The sequence below is a fragment of the Lonchura striata genome, chromosome 7 (assembly GCF_050655825.1).
Source record: "Lonchura striata isolate lonStrDom1 chromosome 7, ASM5065582v1, whole genome shotgun sequence".
NCBI classification, from domain to species: Eukaryota; Metazoa; Chordata; class Aves; order Passeriformes; family Estrildidae; genus Lonchura; species Lonchura striata.
Genome location: NC_140709.1, coordinates 100,659 through 123,246, shown reverse-complemented (window position 1 = coordinate 123,246; position 22,588 = coordinate 100,659). Strand labels below are relative to the sequence as shown.

Here is a 22,588-nt window from a genome sequence, read left to right as displayed (position 1 = left end):
GGTGCCCTGAGGAAATGTGTGAGCCGGAGGGAGCCGAGCTGTGGGAGTGGGCGAATGGAGGCGGGTGCGGGCGGGAATAGCCGAGCGTGGCCGAAAGTGGCCGGGAGGGCCCGTGGAGGCGAGTGGAGCCGAGCTGCGCCGAAGAGGCGAGTGGGGCCGAATGCGGTCGGAAATAGCCGAGCGTGGCCGAAAGTAACCGAAGCTGGCCGAGGAGCCGAGCGTAGCCGAGCGGCTCCGAGTACAGCCGAGGCGAGCCGAGCTTTGCCGAAGAGGCTAATCGAGCCGAATGCGGCCGGAAATAGCCGAGCGTGGCCCAAAGTAGCCGAAGCTGGCCGAGGAGCCGAGTCCAGCCGAACCGAGCCGAGCTCGGCCGAGCGCAGCAGCCCGGGCAGGGCGGGGCGCCGGGGCGGAGCCGGGGCGCTGGGAGGATCCCCTCCTGTCCCTCTCTCTACCGCTCCATCCTCCTCCCCGTATTCCCCTCAGTTACCTCTCTTTCCCCCGTTTCCGTGTCCCCCCCCCAAACTCGGCTCCTTCCTGTCCTGTCCCTGCCCTGCTCCTCCGTTCCATTCCCCCTCTCTCCCTCCTCTGTTCACCGTCCCTCTTCCTCCCCTGCCGGCCTTTCCCTTCCCCGCCCGCTTTCCTCCGCAGCCCGTCCTCCCTCCCCGACCTTTCGCATGCCCCGCTCTCCCTCCTCTCTTCCCGTCGCCCCTTCGCTTCTTTCCCCCGCAGCCGCGGGGCTCGGGGCGCCGGAGAATAAAGCCCCGAGGGCCGGAGCCCGGCGCCCCCCGGGCCTTGCGGGAGTCCCCGCACGGGGCCGGAGGCTCTCGGCGGATCCCCCGCGCCGCTCGGACCCCGCCCCGGCGCTGCCGGACCTGCGGCTCCGCCGGCATCGCGCTGCGAGCGGCCCCCGCTCCGTGCCGTGCCGGCCGTGCCGCGTCCCCGCCGCCTCTGCCGCTCCCTCTTTCTGCCCCTGGCCCGCGACAGCGAGGCGGGGCAGGAGCTTCGAGCCTTCTGGGGGCTGCCCCCCCCTTCCTTGTTGCGGCGGAGTCCCTTTCTGGGGGGATGGACGCGTGGGAAGGGCTGGAAGGGAGTGCTGGGCTGCTGTCCGGGGCAGTTGGACTCGTCCTGTGCCTTCTTCGGGAGTCAGGGTTAGGGGCTGAAGACTCGGGGCTCTGATGTCATTTGGGGCACCCCAAGGTCGCTAGGAGAGGGACGCACACTGCGGTGGGGGAGCGGGTGGGTGGCAGATGAGAGGGGGGGTCACGCTGGGTGCCGTCCCGCAGAGGGACCCAAAGCTACCCCAAAATTCCCAGGGAGGGGTGTGTGTAGAATACTAAAACCTGGCAAGTGTTTCGTTTTCACAGGTATTGGTAAAGAATAGGAAGCTATGGCTAAACTAATTTGAAAAGAAGCCCTCTCTCGATCCACTCATTTGTACCCAGGAATGTAGGAAACTCTGACTGTGGATGGGCAGTAGTTTTGAAAATCATGCCGTAGCCTTTTTCTCTAGGAACGAACCAAGCGAGTGCCCTGAAACCAGCGGAGCAGCTGCAGGGGCTAAATGGAACAGAAAGGGCTCCCCGGCACCTTTTGCCTCCGTTCTCTGCCATTCCTCAAAACGTGTCGCAGCCCCGGAAGAGGCGTTTGTCATTCCAGCCTGCCAAAATAAAGACCTGTAAAATCCTAGCTCTGCCTTTTGTTTAACGTGTTCTTACTTTCTATTTATGTCATCACAGAAAGCAAGGAAAGAAGAAATGTGACTGGTTCCCACTATTGCTCCATGCAGGCATTTTTAAAGGCTTCTGTACTTCTATCCTCTTTTTCCACTCCAAGCTTCATTTTTCCCCTCCTTTTTCGAGGTCTGCTGCTTTGGGTGTCCCAAGGAGGGCTGGGTTCCTCAGCAGGGGTCTTAGGAGTTGGTGCTGATTCTGCTTTTCCACAGATATATCAAAGTGTGCTACCAAAGTGACTATTTTCTCCAGGGGAAAGCTTTCTCTCAATGACCATCAATGCATGTATGTGTTTTAATCGTGTAACCAGATGGATTAAGAAAAGCTGACACCCGTAGCAGATTTCTGTTGGATCTGTGTCTGTGAGAAGTGCGCTGTGTGCTGGAGAGGGAGAGACGCTGTTGGAGAGTGGCAACAGCGGCAGGTGTGAGCTGTTAGGATGATGGGGGCTCAGAGCAGCCCCAGGTGTGAGCTGTGAGGATGATGAGGAGGGGGCGGCTCCTCCGGGGGCTGATTTAGGGGGTTTTCCTCACATCGCTTTTGCACGGAGCTGCTGGAGAAGAGGAGTTTATGGGGGGCTCCCGGGGCTGTCTCCTGGAAGGACGGTGAGTGCTTCGGACGGGGTCTGGGGGATCACCTGGATATGCACTTGGAGACGTGGAGCATTGCTCAAAGGAGGAGCCGAGGGACAAACCCTTGTGCCGAGAAGCAGTAGCCAAACAGGTGAGCCGGTGCGCCTTTGTAGTGGGGGCTTTTGTCCTTTCCCTTTGAAATTTCGTCATCCTGAGGTTGAAATGGAGGGGTCAGTCCTGTGGTCCCGCCTTTTAAGAGGTTTGGATTGAGGTAAAATTCTCCCTTTTACCATTATTTGAGGCAGGCCCCTTGTTTTCTGCTCTTCTAGGGGACGCAATTGAAGGGGGGGAGCGCACGTTTCTGTGCCCTCGTTGGGGTGAGGTGAGCGCCGGAGCGTGGCGTCACTGTCGGGCCTTCAGAGGAAGGGAGCTGCAGCCGTGGCAGCGCTGGCAGGGCGGGGATCGCGCTGTGCCGCTGCATTCGGGGCGCTTCTTCTGCCCCCGGCCCGGCAGCGAAGGGTCCGGCGCGGAGCCCTGGCGGCAGTGCCGGGGCTGGCCGGGGCGGAAGGGGAGCTGGGCGCGGCTGGGCTGCCGCGGGCCCGCCGGAGCCGCGCCGGTGCGAGCCGTGCGGAGCCGAGCGGAGCTTTGGCCGGGCCGGCGGGCGGGGGAGGCGGCGCGGGCGGCGCGCCGGTGCCGGCCGGTGCCGCCGCTCCGGGCGCGGGGCTCGGGCGCCGCCGGGGCCCCCCGGGCCCGGTGCCGGCCCCGCCGGGCCGGGGGCAGCGGGCGGGGGTCTGCCGGCGCGGCGCCGCCTCTGCCTGCCGGAGGATCCGCTTTCCTGCCGGAGCCGCGCTGCGCCCGGGGCCGGGAGCGCGGCTCCGCATCTTCCAGCCTCCCTCGCTGCGGTGGTTTTGAGGAATTTATGGGATCCTTTTCTTTTGTTCGTAGTTGCTGTAGGAGAAGGGCCATGGTGTTACTTTTTGGTTGTTACGGTTCTTGCTTCAGGTGCGCATGACAAGGGGGTTTTTTTTGATTGAGTGTTGTTGGATTTCTTTTTGATCCGTTCTTATGTTTCTAAAGAATGTGTTCTTAAAGGTTTACAATGGTTTTTATGGGTCGTAGCATGAAGTAGACGTTAGGTTTTTAATTCGTTTGTGAAGGCTTTTATTAGCATGAGCATATGTAGTGTTTGTTTTGGTGGGTTTGAGGTAGTGTCCTGTAGTTAATCAGTGAGGTTTTTTTTAATATTGATTATTGCATTCTTGTTTATTATGTTATAGGGGTTTTATGCATTTGGCATATTTGATTGCCGTGTATGTTTTATTGTTGCAGAGAGTTCGGGAGTTATTAAAATTGTTACATTTCTCTTTTGGCGACGTGTTTATTTCTAGGTGGTATTTGTGTTTTGATGGTTTGAGGCATAATGGGTTTATTGAGTTAGGAATAATTATTTTGTTGTTGTTAATATATATATATTTTTTTTTTTTAGTTTGATGTATTTGGCTGTTGTTTTTTTATTAGTTTTATTTTTGGGAACATGGGTATATCTATGGTGGGTCTTTATGCGCAGTTATTTTATCTGGGTGGTGAATTTTTTTTCCTTCGTGGTTTCGATTTTTTAATATCTGTAATTATTTGGTGGGTTTTTTTAGTTCATTTTATAGAGCATTGGGTTCTCTTTATGAGTTAGTGTAGTGGTAGAGTTTTGGTTATTTTTTTTAGAAACGTTCGGGGTCTGTTGTATGATTTGCAGTATAGTAAGTTAGTTGGGTTTTTTTTTTTTTCATTTTAGTGGTTTTTGTGATTTGCTGTGTGGATTTCTATAGGTTGTTTTAAATGTTTGTTTCATTTTTGTGATGTGATAAGAACTGTTAGTGAAAGGAGTGTAGTGTGGGTTTTTTTGCTGGTAGTTGGTTGGCTGGTGGAGCCTTTCTGAATTTTTTGGATGGTATTGGTGGGAATTTGATGCTGTTTGTTTTGGCATTTTATTTTTAGGAATTGGATTATAACTGCAAAGTTTTAACTATAACTCTAATGAAACAAAAGAAATGCATAAATATGAAAATGGAATATAAACCTTCAATTTTAAATATAAACGGAATACATATAAATAAAACATGTAACATAAATAATGTTATCCATTACTATTAGGTATTATATTGTTTGATATAGAGTATTTTATATGTATATATAAATACATATAAATAGAGATTATAAATACAAGCAAAATAACCATATAGAGTTGTATAATTAATTCGTGTGGATATATAAATATAAAAATTACAAAATAATAGAAATCAATGCAGTACATAATGCATATTTTACAGTATATGTGTTATTATAACACATTATATGTCATAAATATTATATATCAAAATATAGTACCTCAATATATTGTGATAGAAGATATAAGTACTATTAAAAATAAAATATAGAAATATTTAAATATCGTTTAAAATAAAGGGGATTTTTATTTTCTATTTGGTAGTAGGTAGGGGTTTTATTACAAAAATTATAAATATAAATAAAATAAAATTAGAAATCTATGTGTAGAAATATATCCTAAATACATTAAGATCTATATAAAAATTCAGTGGTAAGTAAATATAAGTATTAGCAGTATGTACGAAATAGAGTTTAAATAATTATTTATCTATCTTGCTACCTTATAATATATATAATATATATTTATAAATACATCAGTGTAAAGTAGAAATACAAATGTGACTATAATGATGAAAAATTATATGAATAATCAAGTATTGCTTATAGACAGAGCTTTTTTTTTTAAATTTGGTTAGAGACAGGGCTTTAATAGAAAAAATATGAATATACATTTTATTTTGATATCGTTCTAAATATGGAAATATATATTCGATGTATACAGATATATATAAAAATATAAAAAAATAAAAATAAGTATTAGGAAGAGATAGGCTATAAATAACATCATACATCAATCTACATTTAAAATGTAAATTTGAATATAAATGCAAAAAATAGAGATAAATGTAAACGGAGCTTAAATAATGGGATTTTTTTAAAGATTTTGACTTGGATGGAGGCAGGGGTTTATTTTAAGCAATATAAACCTTCTAGAAATCTAAATCTAACTATAGAAATATATAAGCAATACATTAAGATATGTACTAAAATAGAATAAAATATAATAGAAATAAATGTAAGAAATTATAAAAATTCAGTTATACATCAATATACATTATAAATCCGAATGTGAATATAAATATGAAAAATATAAAAATAAAATACATTGAAATGCAGTTTAAAAGAAAAGGTTTTTTCTTTTGGTTCTTGTTGGGTTAGAGGCAAGGGGTTTTTTTTTGTTGGCGTTCTTTTCCGCGCGGGATATTTTGGGGCATTTGCTACCGAGGATGTTCCGGAGGGGACGGCGCCCGTTCTTTTTGCCGCCTGCCCCGCCCGCGGCCCCGAGGCGAGCGGCGGCCCCCGGCGGTGGCGGGCGGCAGTGCTGCCGCCTTGTGGACAGAGGTGGGTACTACAGACACAGCCCGCGGGCGCCATCTTGGGAGTGGCTTGGCGCGGACTCGGCTTGACCTTCTCAAGAGGGTGCAAAAACGAGGACAAGAAAGTCGAGGACCCGTGTCTGTTTTCCACACTGCCTGAATTGCCCGCACCGCCGGCGCCCCCCTAGGGGATTTTCCGCGGCAGTTCTGGTGCCGTGCACACGGGCTGTGGGGTCAGCAGCACCGCGAGCCTGCGGGATTTTGGCACGAGCCGACAGGCATCGGCAAAACGCCTGTCTCCGTCAAGGTCCTCACGGGCCGCCATCTTGCGAGTGCTTGTCGCGCACTCTCTTGACAAGTGCTGCCGCCTTGTGGACAGAGGGTGGTACTGCAGCCCCCCAGCCAGCGCCCGGCAAAACCACCGAGACGGGGCGGGAGCGAGCGGCGAGTGGGGCGGTGTCTGTGAGTGAGGGGAGGGCTGAAGGCGGCTCAGCGGCGGCGAGGATGGCGGCGAGGGCAGCCCGGTGGGGCCGGTGCCGGCGGGCGGCGGAGGCGCGGTCGCAGCGCTCCCGGGCCGCGGCCGAGCGGCATCGGAGCAGGGCTGCGCCGCCTTTCCCGGCCCCGCGCCCCTCTCCAGACGCCGGGAGCGGCCGCGTGCCGGAAAATGCCGCCGGGGCGGCGGAGCGGGGCCCTGGCTCTGCCCGCCCCTCCTGCCGCCCTCCTTGGAATGGTTCGAGGCGTTATGGGTTTATTGAGGTAGGAATAATTATTTTGTTGTTGTTAATTTAATGTGGGTTTTTTTTTATTTGTTTGTTTTTGTCGTTTGATGTATTTGGTTTGTAGAGCAGGAACTGCAGACAGAATCCTGCAGAAGTAATATGGAATTTGTCCTCCCAAAACCCACCCGGCTTCAAACCACTTTCAGCACGTGGTCTTCCTTAGCAGCACATGGTTCCCCCATGCTTGAGAGGCGCTGCACTCTACTTTTCTCTCCACCTTTGCTGACAGATCCTGCTGAAGGCTGAGGACAAAGCCCTACCGCTACACGGACAAAGCAGCAGACCTGGTTCGGGAAGCCAGCGTGCTCCAGGTTGCTACAGGACTCTGATCAAACATCAGCATCCCCGTCTCTCACATTGATGGTATGTGGTAACCCCTTAAGAACAGAACTCCACGGCTTGGGGCTACCTTTTCTAACCCTAAGCAACAAACTGGGGATGGATAACTCTAGAGATCCTGTTATGTAAGGATCTCCAGGATTCAGCCCTCCATGTGTCCTTGGAATCAGCAGAGTTTCCACTTTACTCCCAGACGTAATTTTTGATGTGGTTGTGCCACTTTAACAGTATTTGAAATCTCTCTTCGTGTTCTTGCAGCAGCATTATTGAACTACAATGGAAATGTAGTCCTGCCTGAAGCTGTTCACAGAATCGTGGAATCCCAGAAGGGTTTGGATGGGAAGGCACCTTTTTTTAAAGCTCATCCCGTTCCACCCCCTGCCATGGGCAGGGACACCTTCCACCATGCCAGGGTGCTCTAAGCCCTGTCCAGCCTGGCCTTGGACACTTCCATGGATCCGGGGGCAGCCACAGCTTCTCTGGGCAACCTGTGCTGGACAGCAGCTTTGAAAGGCAGAATGAAGTACAGCTGTGATTTTTGTGCTGCCCCCAACATTGTATTGCCTGGCAAATGTGCCTTTGAATTTTTTTTTTTTTTTTAAGGTTTTCTTGTTTGTTTTGTTTGCTTTCGGTTTGTTTTTTTTTTTGTTGTTGTTGTTTTGTTTTTGGGTTTTTTTGGGAACTAAAAAGATACCTTGTGTTCCTGGAATGTTGCATTCTACCTCTGTTGTTTTCCCAGTTAGTCTGGATCCTCTGCTTACATTTTTTCCTTCACTTATTAGATGTCGTGGATATGCTGGCTGTTCTGATGGAGGGCAGTGATGGCTTAGATGAGGAAATTGTGTTCTCTTTAAATGAAGGCGTGATTATCCAGACATTTCCCTTCAGTGCTGTTGTCCCTGCTGCATTAGCAGCCAGGAATATGCTGTTGCTTCAGTCTGAAAACGGAACAGGTACAGTTTTTTTTTTTTATGTTTTATGTGTCGTTTCTAGCAGTGGAGTGAAAGTGGCATCATTTCTACTCTCTTGTAATAATTTTTTACCGTTTATAATTTTTTACCTTGAGGCATGTTATTACCTTCCCTGCAAGCAGAAGGAGGTGCAGATTGATGGTGTTTTGTGCTCAAGAGGGGCATTGAAGCTCTGTAGGTGCTTCTGCCCTAATTCCCTGACCCTGAAGAGAAGGGACACTGTCCCTGCATGGACAGTCTTGGTCTGGAAGTAGTTGGCCTCAGTAACACAGCGTTTTAAGGGCAGAGCATGGCGATCAGGAGAGGAAGGTGTTTCCCGTGCCTGTGGGCAGCTCTTCCCGAGATCAGGGAGAGGGGACTGCCTTGTTAAGTAGGAAATGGATGCGTTTCCCAAGGAAAACTTCAGAAATTAAGCTCCAGGGGCAAATACTGCGAGGTTCTACTACCTCCTTGAGGACAGCGTTAAAACCACAGGGGCATCAGCAGGGCTTGGAACAGGACTGGCCAACCGCAGAGCACCTCACGAAGCCCTCTCTGTGTATGTGGCAGTCGAGTAGCACCTGGGGGGTGCTGAAAGTCCCAGTTCTGACAGAAAATTCTGTTTAACTTGTACACGTTGGCTGGGTGTATCCCCCCAGTACAGCTCGGTTCTTCTCTGAGGCGGTGCCTGGCAGGGTGTCTCCCTGTAAAGAGACGGGCGTGTTTTTGGCACAAGACAGCGAAGGTGGATTGTTTGCTTCAGCAGGAGCTGATGATGTCTGGAGGGTTTTTCAGGTACCTCTGCAGTCAGGAGCACGTGTCTAGGTCACTGCGAACACTTTTTGATCTCGTTCAGTTCTTTTCTGCGTGAGGCTCTGTGGGCTGCTGGCAAGGCCCAAAGTAAGGAAGGTTGCCCCAGTGTCCGTGCTCATGTCAATAGTTTAATTTATTTGGCTTTTCTAGGAGCAGATGTCGTGGAGGACTTTGTTGCTGTTTTCACTGGCCTCCTGCACTCTCCGAGAGAGCCCCTTTCTCCCTGCTTGACGTTCCAGCTCTGTGACAAAGCTGCTAAGTATCCTCAGCTCTACCAGTTTAACCGATACTATAGACTCTGGATGCCCAAGTAGTCCCAGGAACCTGTGGTATGGAATACCTGAAGTCACTGAATTCTTGAGCCAGTATTCCTATAAAATCCTCACAGTTGACAGAGGTTACATTTCCATCAGGAACAGCGTTTTTATTGAGGAGGTAATTCTGCATCCTTGTTGATCGTGCTGGGGACACACGTTTGCTCCAGGGCTTTTCTCTGATGACACAAGAGGTCTCTGTGGTGTTTGGGAGGCGATACCAGGCCTCAGGGCTCATACAGAGACTCCTCAGCAGGCACAGCAGAGCCTGGTGTGCGCTGTGGCCTCTGTTTACAGTGCCCGGAGTTCCCCCGGGTGGGTGGAGGATCACAGGCCCCTGGGCTGGGTTTGGTGAGTTTTTCTCAGTTCAGCAGTGTGAACACTCCAGATACCCCTGGGGACACTACTGGACAGCTCTGTTCTAGCAGGACTGCACGCCTGTGCTCCCAGAGCTTCAGTTCAGAGCTCATCTCAAACCAAAGGTGGCTGAAGAGACTTTTGTTTCATACTCATCACTGTTTTTCTCTTACGCTTTTTGTTTCGCTTTGAACAGTTTGAAAACCACAAGGAGGTCAGGCAAGAGCCTTCTGTGGCACCGGATTCTGTATTTGCTACTTTGCTGAAGGGAGCCTGGGAGAGAGGAAGCAGTACCTTCCTGGAAGATGGTGTTCAGACAAAGTGGAGAGACTTGGCTTCCCGGCTCCCCCCACCTGAGCAGCTTTTGTTGGGAGTAAAGCACGTGCTGCTGTACCTTAAACCTACAGTGGAGAACTTCAGCAGATAATACTGTAGTGATGCTTGGTTTACTTTATGGCACAAGTTACAAATGACTCAGCTGCTAAAACTTAGGTTCCAGTGCTGTAGCTCTTTTTCCTCGACTCGCCTCCGAGGGTACGCAGCACCATACAAAACTGCACCTAATTTGTAAACAAATGTCAGTTGTTCTGATTATTGAAGCTGGGCTTTATTCAGTTGTGTGTGCTGTGGCCAGGTCCTTTGTACAAATAGTATACGGAGGGTGGGGAAACCAGAACTGCACATTCCTTGTGATATGTATGGGATTTTGGGGGGGGTTAAATGAAAAGGAGATGCAAAATGAGGGAATTGCTTTTAGATGTAACTATTCTTGTCCTAAAGGAGCCATCAGCTCTGTCCCGAGAGTTGAGTTACAAGTGTGTGTTGAAAGAGCCGCAAGCCTTTAGGGGCTGCAATTTGTGTGCCCTGGAATGAGGTGCCCTGAGGAAATGTGTGAGCCGGAGGGAGCCGAGCTGTGGGAGTGGGCGAATGGAGGCGGGTGCGGGCGGGAATAGCCGAGCGTGGCCGAAAGTGGCCGGGAGGGCCCGTGGAGGCGAGTGGAGCCGAGCTGCGCCGAAGAGGCGAGTGGGGCCGAATGCGGTCGGAAATAGCCGAGCTTAGCCGAAAGTAACCGAAGCTGGCCGAGGAGCCGAGCGTAGCCGAGCGGCTCCGAGTACAGCCGAGGCGAGCCGAGCTTTGCCGAAGAGGCTAATCGAGCCGAATGCGGCTGGTAATAGCCGAGCGTGGCCCAAAGTAGCCGAAGCTGGCCGAGGAGCCGAGTCCAGCCGAACCGAGCCGAGCTCGGCCGAGCGCAGCAGCCCGGGCAGGGCGGGGCGCCGGGGCGGAGCCGGGGCGCTGGGAGGATCCCCTCCTGTCCCTCTCTCTACCGCTCCATCCTCCTCCCCGTATTCCCCTCAGTTACCTCTCTTTCCCCCGTTTCCGTGTCCCCCCCCAAACTCGGCTCCTTCCTGTCCTGTCCCTGCCCTGCTCCTCCGTTCCATTCCCCCTCTCTCCCTCCTCTGTTCACCGTCCCTCTTCCTCCCCTGCCGGCCTTTCCCTTCCCCGCCCGCTTTCCTCCGCAGCCCGTCCTCCCTCCCCGACCTTTCGCATGCCCCGCTCTCCCTCCTCTCTTCCCGTCGCCCCTTCGCTTCTTTCCCCCGCAGCCGCGGGGCTCGGGGCGCCGGAGAATAAAGCCCCGAGGGCCGGAGCCCGGCGCCCCCCGGGCCTTGCGGGAGTCCCCGCACGGGGCCGGAGGCTCTCGGCGGATCCCCCGCGCCGCTCGGACCCCGCCCCGGCGCTGCCGGACCTGCGGCTCCGCCGGCATCGCGCTGCGAGCGGCCCCCGCTCTGTGCCGTGCCGGCCGTGCCGCGTCCCCGCCGCCTCTGCCGCTCCCTCTTTCTGGCCCTGGCCCGCGACAGCGAGGCGGGGCAGGAGCTTCGAGCCTTCTGGGGGCTGCCCCCCCTTCCTTGTTGCGGCGGAGTCCCTTTCTGGGGGGATGGACGCGTGGGAAGGGCTGGAAGGGAGTGCTGGGCTGCTGTCCGGGGCAGTTGGACTCGTCCTGTGCCTTCTTCGGGAGTCAGGGTTAGGGGCTGAAGACTCGGGGCTCTGATGTCATTTGGGGCACCCCAAGGTCGCTAGGAGAGGGACGCACACTGCGGTGGGGGAGCGGGTGGGTGGCAGATGAGAGGGGGGGTCACGCTGGGTGCCGTCCCGCAGAGGGACCCAAAGCTACCCCAAAATTCCCAGGGAGGGGTGTGTGTAGAATACTAAAACCTGGCAAGTGTTTCGTTTTCACAGGTATTGGTAAAGAATAGGAAGCTATGGCTAAACTAATTTGAAAAGAAGCCCTCTCTCGATCCACTCATTTGTACCCAGGAATGTAGGAAACTCTGACTGTGGATGGGCAGTAGTTTTGAAAATCATGCCCTAGCCTTTTTCTCTAGGAACGAACCAAGCGAGTGCCCTGAAACCAGCGGAGCAGCTGCAGGGGCTAAATGGAACAGAAAGGGCTCCCCGGCACCTTTTGCCTCCGTTCTCTGCCATTCCTCAAAACGTGTCGCAGCCCCGGAAGAGGCGTTTGTCATTCCAGCCTGCCAAAATAAAGACCTGTAAAATCCTAGCTCTGCCTTTTGTTTAACGTGTTCTTACTTTCTATTTATGTCATCACAGAAAGCAAGGAAAGAAGAAATGTGACTGGTTCCCACTATTGCTCCATGCAGGCATTTTTAAAGGCTTCTGTACTTCTATCCTCTTTTTCCACTCCAAGCTTCATTTTTCCCCTCCTTTTTCGAGGTCTGCTGCTTTGGGTGTCCCAAGGAGGGCTGGGTTCCTCAGCAGGGGTCTTAGGAGTTGGTGCTGATTCTGCTTTTCCACAGATATATCAAAGTGTGCTACCAAAGTGACTATTTTCTCCAGGGGAAAGCTTTCTCTCAATGACCATCAATGCATGTATGTGTTTTAATCGTGTAACCAGATGGATTAAGAAAAGCTGACACCCGTAGCAGATTTCTGTTGGATCTGTGTCTGTGAGAAGTGCGCTGTGTGCTGGAGAGGGAGAGACGCTGTTGGAGAGTGGCAACAGCGGCAGGTGTGAGCTGTTAGGATGATGGGGGCTCAGAGCAGCCCCAGGTGTGAGCTGTGAGGATGATGAGGAGGGGGCGGCTCCTCCGGGGGCTGATTTAGGGGGTTTTCCTCACATCGCTTTTGCACGGAGCTGCTGGAGAAGAGGAGTTTATGGGGGGCTCCCGGGGCTGTCTCCTGGAAGGACGGTGAGTGCTTCGGACGGGGTCTGGGGGATCACCTGGATATGCACTTGGAGACGTGGAGCATTGCTCAAAGGAGGAGCCGAGGGACAAACCCTTGTGCCGAGAAGCAGTAGCCAAACAGGTGAGCCGGTGCGCCTTTGTAGTGGGGGCTTTTGTCCTTTCCCTTTGAAATTTCGTCATCCTGAGGTTGAAATGGAGGGGTCAGTCCTGTGGTCCCGCCTTTTAAGAGGTTTGGATTGAGGTAAAATTCTCCCTTTTACCATTATTTGAGGCAGGCCCCTTGTTTTCTGCTCTTCTAGGGGACGCAATTGAAGGGGGGGAGCGCACGTTTCTGTGCCCTCGTTGGGGTGAGGTGAGCGCCGGAGCGTGGCGTCACTGTCGGGCCTTCAGAGGAAGGGAGCTGCAGCCGTGGCAGCGCTGGCAGGGCGGGGATCGCGCTGTGCCGCTGCATTCGGGGCGCTTCTTCTGCCCCCGGCCCGGCAGCGAAGGGTCCGGCGCGGAGCCCTGGCGGCAGTGCCGGGGCTGGCCGGGGCGGAAGGGGAGCTGGGCGCGGCTGGGCTGCCGCGGGCCCGCCGGAGCCGCGCCGGTGCGAGCCGTGCGGAGCCGAGCGGAGCTTTGGCCGGGCCGGCGGGCGGGGGAGGCGGCGCGGGCGGCGCGCCGGTGCCGGCCGGTGCCGCCGCTCCGGGCGCGGGGCTCGGGCGCCGCCGGGGCCCCCCGGGCCCGGTGCCGGCCCCGCCGGGCCGGGGGCAGCGGGCGGGGGTCTGCCGGCGCGGCGCCGCCTCTGCCTGCCGGAGGATCCGCTTTCCTGCCGGAGCCGCGCTGCGCCCGGGGCCGGGAGCGCGGCTCCGCATCTTCCAGCCTCCCTCGCTGCGGTGGTTTTGAGGAATTTATGGGATCCTTTTCTTTTGTTCGTAGTTGCTGTAGGAGAAGGGCCATGGTGTTACTTTTTGGTTGTTACGGTTCTTGCTTCAGGTGCGCATGACAAGGGGGTTTTTTTTGATTGAGTGTTGTTGGATTTCTTTTTGATCCGTTCTTATGTTTCTAAAGAATGTGTTCTTAAAGGTTTACAATGGTTTTTATGGGTCGTAGCATGAAGTAGACGTTAGGTTTTTAATTCGTTTGTGAAGGCTTTTATTAGCATGAGCATATGTAGTGTTTGTTTTGGTGGGTTTGAGGTAGTGTCCTGTAGTTAATCAGTGAGGTTTTTTTTAATATTGATTATTGCATTCTTGTTTATTATGTTATAGGGGTTTTATGCATTTGGCATATTTGATTGCCGTGTATGTTTTATTGTTGCAGAGAGTTCGGGAGTTATTAAAATTGTTACATTTCTCTTTTGGCGACGTGTTTATTTCTAGGTGGTATTTGTGTTTTGATGGTTTGAGGCATAATGGGTTTATTGAGTTAGGAATAATTATTTTGTTGTTGTTAATATATATATATTTTTTTTTTTAGTTTGATGTATTTGGCTGTTGTTTTTTTATTAGTTTTATTTTTGGGAACATGGGTATATCTATGGTGGGTCTTTATGCGCAGTTATTTTATCTGGGTGGTGAATTTTTTTTCCTTCGTGGTTTCGATTTTTTAATATCTGTAATTATTTGGTGGGTTTTTTTAGTTCATTTTATAGAGCATTGGGTTCTCTTTATGAGTTAGTGTAGTGGTAGAGTTTTGGTTATTTTTTTTAGAAACGTTCGGGGTCTGTTGTATGATTTGCAGTATAGTAAGTTAGTTGGGTTTTTTTTTTTTTCATTTTAGTGGTTTTTGTGATTTGCTGTGTGGATTTCTATAGGTTGTTTTAAATGTTTGTTTCATTTTTGTGATGTGATAAGAACTGTTAGTGAAAGGAGTGTAGTGTGGGTTTTTTTGCTGGTAGTTGGTTGGCTGGTGGAGCCTTTCTGAATTTTTTGGATGGTATTGGTGGGAATTTGATGCTGTTTGTTTTGGCATTTTATTTTTAGGAATTGGATTATAACTGCAAAGTTTTAACTATAACTCTAATGAAACAAAAGAAATGCATAAATATGAAAATGGAATATAAACCTTCAATTTTAAATATAAACGGAATACATATAAATAAAACATGTAACATAAATAATGTTATCCATTACTATTAGGTATTATATTGTTTGATATAGAGTATTTTATATGTATATATAAATACATATAAATAGAGATTATAAATACAAGCAAAATAACCATATAGAGTTGTATAATTAATTCGTGTGGATATATAAATATAAAAATTACAAAATAATAGAAATCAATGCAGTACATAATGCATATTTTACAGTATATGTGTTATTATAACACATTATATGTCATAAATATTATATATCAAAATATAGTACCTCAATATATTGTGATAGAAGATATAAGTACTATTAAAAATAAAATATAGAAATATTTAAATATCGTTTAAAATAAAGGGGATTTTTATTTTCTATTTGGTAGTAGGTAGGGGTTTTATTACAAAAATTATAAATATAAATAAAATAAAATTAGAAATCTATGTGTAGAAATATATCCTAAATACATTAAGATCTATATAAAAATTCAGTGGTAAGTAAATATAAGTATTAGCAGTATGTACGAAATAGAGTTTAAATAATAATTTATCTATCTTGCTACCTTATAATATATATAATATATATTTATAAATACATCAGTGTAAAGTAGAAATACAAATGTGACTATAATGATGAAAAATTATATGAATAATCAAGTATTGCTTATAGACAGAGCTTTTTTTTTTAAAATTTGGTTAGAGACAGGGCTTTAATAGAAAAAATATGAATATACATTTTATTTTGATATCGTTCTAAATATGGAAATATATATTCGATGTATACAGATATATATAAAAATATAAAAAAATAAAAATAAGTATTAGGAAGAGATAGGCTATAAATAACATCATACATCAATCTACATTTAAAATGTAAATTTGAATATAAATGCAAAAAATAGAGATAAATGTAAACGGAGCTTAAATAATGGGATTTTTTTAAAGATTTTGACTTGGATGGAGGCAGGGGTTTATTTTAAGCAATATAAACCTTCTAGAAATCTAAATCTAACTATAGAAATATATAAGCAATACATTAAGATATGTACTAAAATAGAATAAAATATAATAGAAATAAATGTAAGAAATTATAAAAATTCAGTTATACATCAATATACATTATAAATCCGAATGTGAATATAAATATGAAAAATATAAAAATAAAATACATTGAAATGCAGTTTAAAAGAAAAGGTTTTTTCTTTTGGTTCTTGTTGGGTTAGAGGCAAGGGGTTTTTTTTTGTTGGCGTTCTTTTCCGCGCGGGATATTTTGGGGCATTTGCTACCGAGGATGTTCCGGAGGGGACGGCGCCCGTTCTTTTTGCCGCCTGCCCCGCCCGCGGCCCCGAGGCGAGCGGCGGCCCCCGGCGGTGGCGGGCGGCAGTGCTGCCGCCTTGTGGACAGAGGTGGGTACTACAGACACAGCCCGCGGGCGCCATCTTGGGAGTGGCTTGGCGCGGACTCGGCTTGACCTTCTCAAGAGGGTGCAAAAACGAGGACAAGAAAGTCGAGGACCCGTGTCTGTTTTCCACACTGCCTGAATTGCCCGCACCGCCGGCGCCCCCCTAGGGGATTTTCCGCGGCAGTTCTGGTGCCGTGCACACGGGCTGTGGGGTCAGCAGCACCGCGAGCCTGCGGGATTTTGGCACGAGCCGACAGGCATCGGCAAAACGCCTGTCTCCGTCAAGGTCCTCACGGGCCGCCATCTTGCGAGTGCTTGTCGCGCACTCTCTTGACAAGTGCTGCCGCCTTGTGGACAGAGGGTGGTACTGCAGCCCCCCAGCCAGCGCCCGGCAAAACCACCGAGACGGGGCGGGAGCGAGCGGCGAGTGGGGCGGTGTCTGTGAGTGAGGGGAGGGCTGAAGGCGGCTCAGCGGCGGCGAGGATGGCGGCGAGGGCAGCCCGGTGGGGCCGGTGCCGGCGGGCGGCGGAGGCGCGGTCGCAGCGCTCCCGGGCCGCGGCCGAGCGGCATCGGAGCAGGGCTGCGCCGCCTTTCCCGGCCCCGCGCCCCTCTCCAGACGCCGGGAGCGGCCGCGTGCCGGAAAATGCCGCCGGGGCGGCGGAGCGGGGCCCTGGCTCTGCCCGCCCCTCCTGCCGCCCTCCTTGGAATGGTTCGAGGCGTTATGGGTTTATTGAGGTAGGAATAATTATTTTGTTGTTGTTAATTTAATGTGGGTTTTTTTTTATTTGTTTGTTTTTGTCGTTTGATGTATTTGGTTTGTAGAGCAGGAACTGCAGACAGAATCCTGCAGAAGTAATATGGAATTTGTCCTCCCAAAACCCACCCGGCTTCAAACCACTTTCAGCACGTGGTCTTCCTTAGCAGCACATGGTTCCCCCATGCTTGAGAGGCGCTGCACTCTACTTTTCTCTCCACCTTTGCTGACAGATCCTGCTGAAGGCTGAGGACAAAGCCCTACCGCTACACGGACAAAGCAGCAGACCTGGTTCGGGAAGCCAGCGTGCTCCAGGTTGCTACAGGACTCTGATCAAACATCAGCATCCCCGTCTCTCACATTGATGGTATGTGGTAACCCCTTAAGAACAGAACTCCACGGCTTGGGGCTACCTTTTCTAACCCTAAGCAACAAACTGGGGATGGATAACTCTAGAGATCCTGTTATGTAAGGATCTCCAGGATTCAGCCCTCCATGTGTCCTTGGAATCAGCAGAGTTTCCACTTTACTCCCAGACGTAATTTTTGATGTGGTTGTGCCACTTTAACAGTATTTGAAATCTCTCTTCGTGTTCTTGCAGCAGCATTATTGAACTACAATGGAAATGTAGTCCTGCCTGAAGCTGTTCACAGAATCGTGGAATCCCAGAAGGGTTTGGATGGGAAGGCACCTTTTTTTAAAGCTCATCCCGTTCCACCCCCTGCCATGGGCAGGGACACCTTCCACCATGCCAGGGTGCTCTAAGCCCTGTCCAGCCTGGCCTTGGACACTTCCATGGATCCGGGGGCAGCCACAGCTTCTCTGGGCAACCTGTGCTGGACAGCAGCTTTGAAAGGCAGAATGAAGTACAGCTGTGATTTTTGTGCTGCCCCCAACATTGTATTGCCTGGCAAATGTGCCTTTGAATTTTTTTTTTTTTTTTAAGGTTTTCTTGTTTGTTTTGTTTGCTTTCGGTTTGTTTTTTTTTTGTTGTTGTTGTTTTGTTTTTGGGTTTTTTTGGGAACTAAAAAGATACCTTGTGTTCCTGGAATGTTGCATTCTACCTCTGTTGTTTTCCCAGTTAGTCTGGATCCTCTGCTTACATTTTTTCCTTCACTTATTAGATGTCGTGGATATGCTGGCTGTTCTGATGGAGGGCAGTGATGGCTTAGATGAGGAAATTGTGTTCTCTTTAAATGAAGGCGTGATTATCCAGACATTTCCCTTCAGTGCTGTTGTCCCTGCTGCATTAGCAGCCAGGAATATGCTGTTGCTTCAGTCTGAAAACGGAACAGGTACAGTTTTTTTTTTTTATGTTTTATGTGTCGTTTCTAGCAGTGGAGTGAAAGTGGCATCATTTCTACTCTCTTGTAATAATTTTTTACCGTTTATAATTTTTTACCTTGAGGCATGTTATTACCTTCCCTGCAAGCAGAAGGAGGTGCAGATTGATGGTGTTTTGTGCTCAAGAGGGGCATTGAAGCTCTGTAGGTGCTTCTGCCCTAATTCCCTGACCCTGAAGAGAAGGGACACTGTCCCTGCATGGACAGTCTTGGTCTGGAAGTAGTTGGCCTCAGTAACACAGCGTTTTAAGGGCAGAGCATGGCGATCAGGAGAGGAAGGTGTTTCCCGTGCCTGTGGGCAGCTCTTCCCGAGATCAGGGAGAGGGGACTGCCTTGTTAAGTAGGAAATGGATGCGTTTCCCAAGGAAAACTTCAGAAATTAAGCTCCAGGGGCAAATACTGCGAGGTTCTACTACCTCCTTGAGGACAGCGTTAAAACCACAGGGGCATCAGCAGGGCTTGGAACAGGACTGGCCAACCGCAGAGCACCTCACGAAGCCCTCTCTGTGTATGTGGCAGTCGAGTAGCACCTGGGGGGTGCTGAAAGTCCCAGTTCTGACAGAAAATTCTGTTTAACTTGTACACGTTGGCTGGGTGTATCCCCCCAGTACAGCTCGGTTCTTCTCTGAGGCGGTGCCTGGCAGGGTGTCTCCCTGTAAAGAGACGGGCGTGTTTTTGGCACAAGACAGCGAAGGTGGATTGTTTGCTTCAGCAGGAGCTGATGATGTCTGGAGGGTTTTTCAGGTACCTCTGCAGTCAGGAGCACGTGTCTAGGTCACTGCGAACACTTTTTGATCTCGTTCAGTTCTTTTCTGCGTGAGGCTCTGTGGGCTGCTGGCAAGGCCCAAAGTAAGGAAGGTTGCCCCAGTGTCCGTGCTCATGTCAATAGTTTAATTTATTTGGCTTTTCTAGGAGCAGATGTCGTGGAGGACTTTGTTGCTGTTTTCACTGGCCTCCTGCACTCTCCGAGAGAGCCCCTTTCTCCCTGCTTGACGTTCCAGCTCTGTGACAAAGCTGCTAAGTATCCTCAGCTCTACCAGTTTAACCGATACTATAGACTCTGGATGCCCAAGTAGTCCCAGGAACCTGTGGTATGGAATACCTGAAGTCACTGAATTCTTGAGCCAGTATTCCTATAAAATCCTCACAGTTGACAGAGGTTACATTTCCATCAGGAACAGCGTTTTTATTGAGGAGGTAATTCTGCATCCTTGTTGATCGTGCTGGGGACACACGTTTGCTCCAGGGCTTTTCTCTGATGACACAAGAGGTCTCTGTGGTGTTTGGGAGGCGATACCAGGCCTCAGGGCTCATACAGAGACTCCTCAGCAGGCACAGCAGAGCCTGGTGTGCGCTGTGGCCTCTGTTTACAGTGCCCGGAGTTCCCCCGGGTGGGTGGAGGATCACAGGCCCCTGGGCTGGGTTTGGTGAGTTTTTCTCAGTTCAGCAGTGTGAACACTCCAGATACCTCTGGGGACACTACTGGACAGCTCTGTTCTAGCAGGACTGCACGCCTGTGCTCCCAGAGCTTCAGTTCAGAGCTCATCTCAAACCAAAGGTGGCTGAAGAGACTTTTGTTTCATACTCATCACTGTTTTTCTCTTACGCTTTTTGTTTCACTTTAAACAGTTTGAAAACCACAAGGAGGTCAGGCAAGAGCCTTCTGTGGCACCGGATTCTGTATTTGCTACTTTGCTGAAGGGAGCCTGGGAGAGAGGAAGCAGTACCTTCCTGGAAGATGGTGTTCAGACAAAGTGGAGAGACTTGGCTTCCCGGCTCCCCCCACCTGAGCAGCTTTTGTTGGGAGTAAAGCACGTGCTGCTGTACCTTAAACCTACAGTGGAGAACTTCAGCAGATAATACTGTAGTGATGCTTGGTTTACTTTATGGCACAAGTTACAAATGACTCAGCTGCTAAAACTTAGGTTCCAGTGCTGTAGCTCTTTTTCCTCGACTCGCCTCCGAGGGTACGCAGCACCATACAAAACTGCACCTAATTTGTAAACAAATGTCAGTTGTTCTGATTATTGAAGCTGGGCTTTATTCAGTTGTGTGTGCTGTGGCCAGGTCCTTTGTACAAATAGTATACGGAGGGTGGGGAAACCAGAACTGCACATTCCTTGTGATATGTATGGGATTTTGGGGGGGGTTAAATGAAAAGGAGATGCAAAATGAGGGAATTGCTTTTAGATGTAACTATTCTTGTCCTAAAGGAGCCATCAGCTCTGTCCCGAGAGTTGAGTTACAAGTGTGTGTTGAAAGAGCCGCAAGCCTTTAGGGGCTGCAATTTGTGTGCCCTGGAATGAGGTGCCCTGAGGAAATGTGTGAGCCGGAGGGAGCCGAGCTGTGGGAGTGGGCGAATGGAGGCGGGTGCGGGCGGGAATAGCCGAGCGTGGCCGAAAGTGGCCGGGAGGGCCCGTGGAGGCGAGTGGAGCCGAGCTGCGCCGAAGAGGCGAGTGGGGCCGAATGCGGTCGGAAATAGCCGAGCGTGGCCGAAAGTAACCGAAGCTGGCCGAGGAGCCGAGCGTAGCCGAGCGGCTCCGAGTACAGCCGAGGCGAGCCGAGCTTTGCCGAAGAGGCTAATCGAGCCGAATGCGGCTGGTAATAGCCGAGCGTGGCCCAAAGTAGCCGAAGCTGGCCGAGGAGCCGAGTCCAGCCGAACCGAGCCGAGCTCGGCCGAGCGCAGCAGCCCGGGCAGGGCGGGGCGCCGGGGCGGAGCCGGGGCGCTGGGAGGATCCCCTCCTGTCCCTCTCTCTACCGCTCCATCCTCCTCCCCGTATTCCCCTCAGTTACCTCTCTTTCCCCCGTTTCCGTGTCCCCCCCCAAACTCGGCTCCTTCCTGTCCTGTCCCTGCCCTGCTCCTCCGTTCCATTCCCCCTCTCTCCCTCCTCTGTTCACCGTCCCTCTTCCTCCCCTGCCGGCCTTTCCCTTCCCCGCCCGCTTTCCTCCGCAGCCCGTCCTCCCTCCCCGACCTTTCGCATGCCCCGCTCTCCCTCCTCTCTTCCCGTCGCCCCTTCGCTTCTTTCCCCCGCAGCCGCGGGGCTCGGGGCGCCGGAGAATAAAGCCCCGAGGGCCGGAGCCCGGCGCCCCCCGGGCCTTGCGGGAGTCCCCGCACGGGGCCGGAGGCTCTCGGCGGATCCCCCGCGCCGCTCGGACCCCGCCCCGGCGCTGCCGGACCTGCGGCTCCGCCGGCATCGCGCTGCGAGCGGCCCCCGCTCTGTGCCGTGCCGGCCGTGCCGCGTCCCCGCCGCCTCTGCCGCTCCCTCTTTCTGGCCCTGGCCCGCGACAGCGAGGCGGGGCAGGAGCTTCGAGCCTTCTGGGGGCTGCCCCCCCTTCCTTGTTGCGGCGGAGTCCCTTTCTGGGGGGATGGACGCGTGGGAAGGGCTGGAAGGGAGTGCTGGGCTGCTGTCCGGGGCAGTTGGACTCGTCCTGTGCCTTCTTCGGGAGTCAGGGTTAGGGGCTGAAGACTCGGGGCTCTGATGTCATTTGGGGCACCCCAAGGTCGCTAGGAGAGGGACGCACACTGCGGTGGGGGAGCGGGTGGGTGGCAGATGAGAGGGGGGGTCACGCTGGGTGCCGTCCCGCAGAGGGACCCAAAGCTACCCCAAAATTCCCAGGGAGGGGTGTGTGTAGAATACTAAAACCTGGCAAGTGTTTCGTTTTCACAGGTATTGGTAAAGAATAGGAAGCTATGGCTAAACTAATTTGAAAAGAAGCCCTCTCTCGATCCACTCATTTGTACCCAGGAATGTAGGAAACTCTGACTGTGGATGGGCAGTAGTTTTGAAAATCATGCCGTAGCCTTTTTCTCTAGGAACGAACCAAGCGAGTGCCCTGAAACCAGCGGAGCAGCTGCAGGGGCTAAATGGAACAGAAAGGGCTCCCCGGCACCTTTTGCCTCCGTTCTCTGCCATTCCTCAAAACGTGTCGCAGCCCCGGAAGAGGCGTTTGTCATTCCAGCCTGCCAAAATAAAGACCTGTAAAATCCTAGCTCTGCCTTTTGTTTAACGTGTTCTTACTTTCTATTTATGTCATCACAGAAAGCAAGGAAAGAAGAAATGTGACTGGTTCCCACTATTGCTCCATGCAGGCATTTTTAAAGGCTTCTGTACTTCTATCCTCTTTTTCCACTCCAAGCTTCATTTTTCCCCTCCTTTTTCGAGGTCTGCTGCTTTGGGTGTCCCAAGGAGGGCTGGGTTCCTCAGCAGGGGTCTTAGGAGTTGGTGCTGATTCTGCTTTTCCACAGATATATCAAAGTGTGCTACCAAAGTGACTATTTTCTCCAGGGGAAAGCTTTCTCTCAATGACCATCAATGCATGTATGTGTTTTAATCGTGTAACCAGATGGATTAAGAAAAGCTGACACCCGTAGCAGATTTCTGTTGGATCTGTGTCTGTGAGAAGTGCGCTGTGTGCTGGAGAGGGAGAGACGCTGTTGGAGAGTGGCAACAGCGGCAGGTGTGAGCTGTTAGGATGATGGGGGCT

General features: G+C 50.6%; 2 long non-coding RNA genes and 2 pseudogenes across 2 annotated transcripts; 2 read left to right on the top strand and 2 right to left on the bottom strand.

The window, feature by feature from the left end:
- Positions 1–4,955: 4,955 nt before the first annotated feature.
- On the bottom strand, positions 4,956–6,521 carry LOC146766844 (uncharacterized; annotated as a pseudogene).
- Positions 6,522–7,494: 973 nt separating this feature from the next.
- On the top strand, positions 7,495–11,890 carry LOC146766843 (uncharacterized). The gene is made up of 2 exons (XR_014956650.1): positions 7,495–9,097; positions 9,530–11,890. It is a non-coding gene; the product is annotated as an uncharacterized LOC146766843 (long non-coding RNA).
- Positions 11,891–13,305: 1,415 nt separating this feature from the next.
- On the bottom strand, positions 13,306–16,725 carry LOC146766842 (uncharacterized; annotated as a pseudogene).
- A 1,001-nt stretch (positions 16,726–17,726) lies between these two features.
- LOC144246676 (uncharacterized) lies at positions 17,727–22,093 on the top strand. The gene is made up of 2 exons (XR_013340339.2): positions 17,727–19,300; positions 19,733–22,093. It is a non-coding gene; the product is annotated as an uncharacterized LOC144246676 (long non-coding RNA).
- Positions 22,094–22,588: the final 495 nt, after the last annotated feature.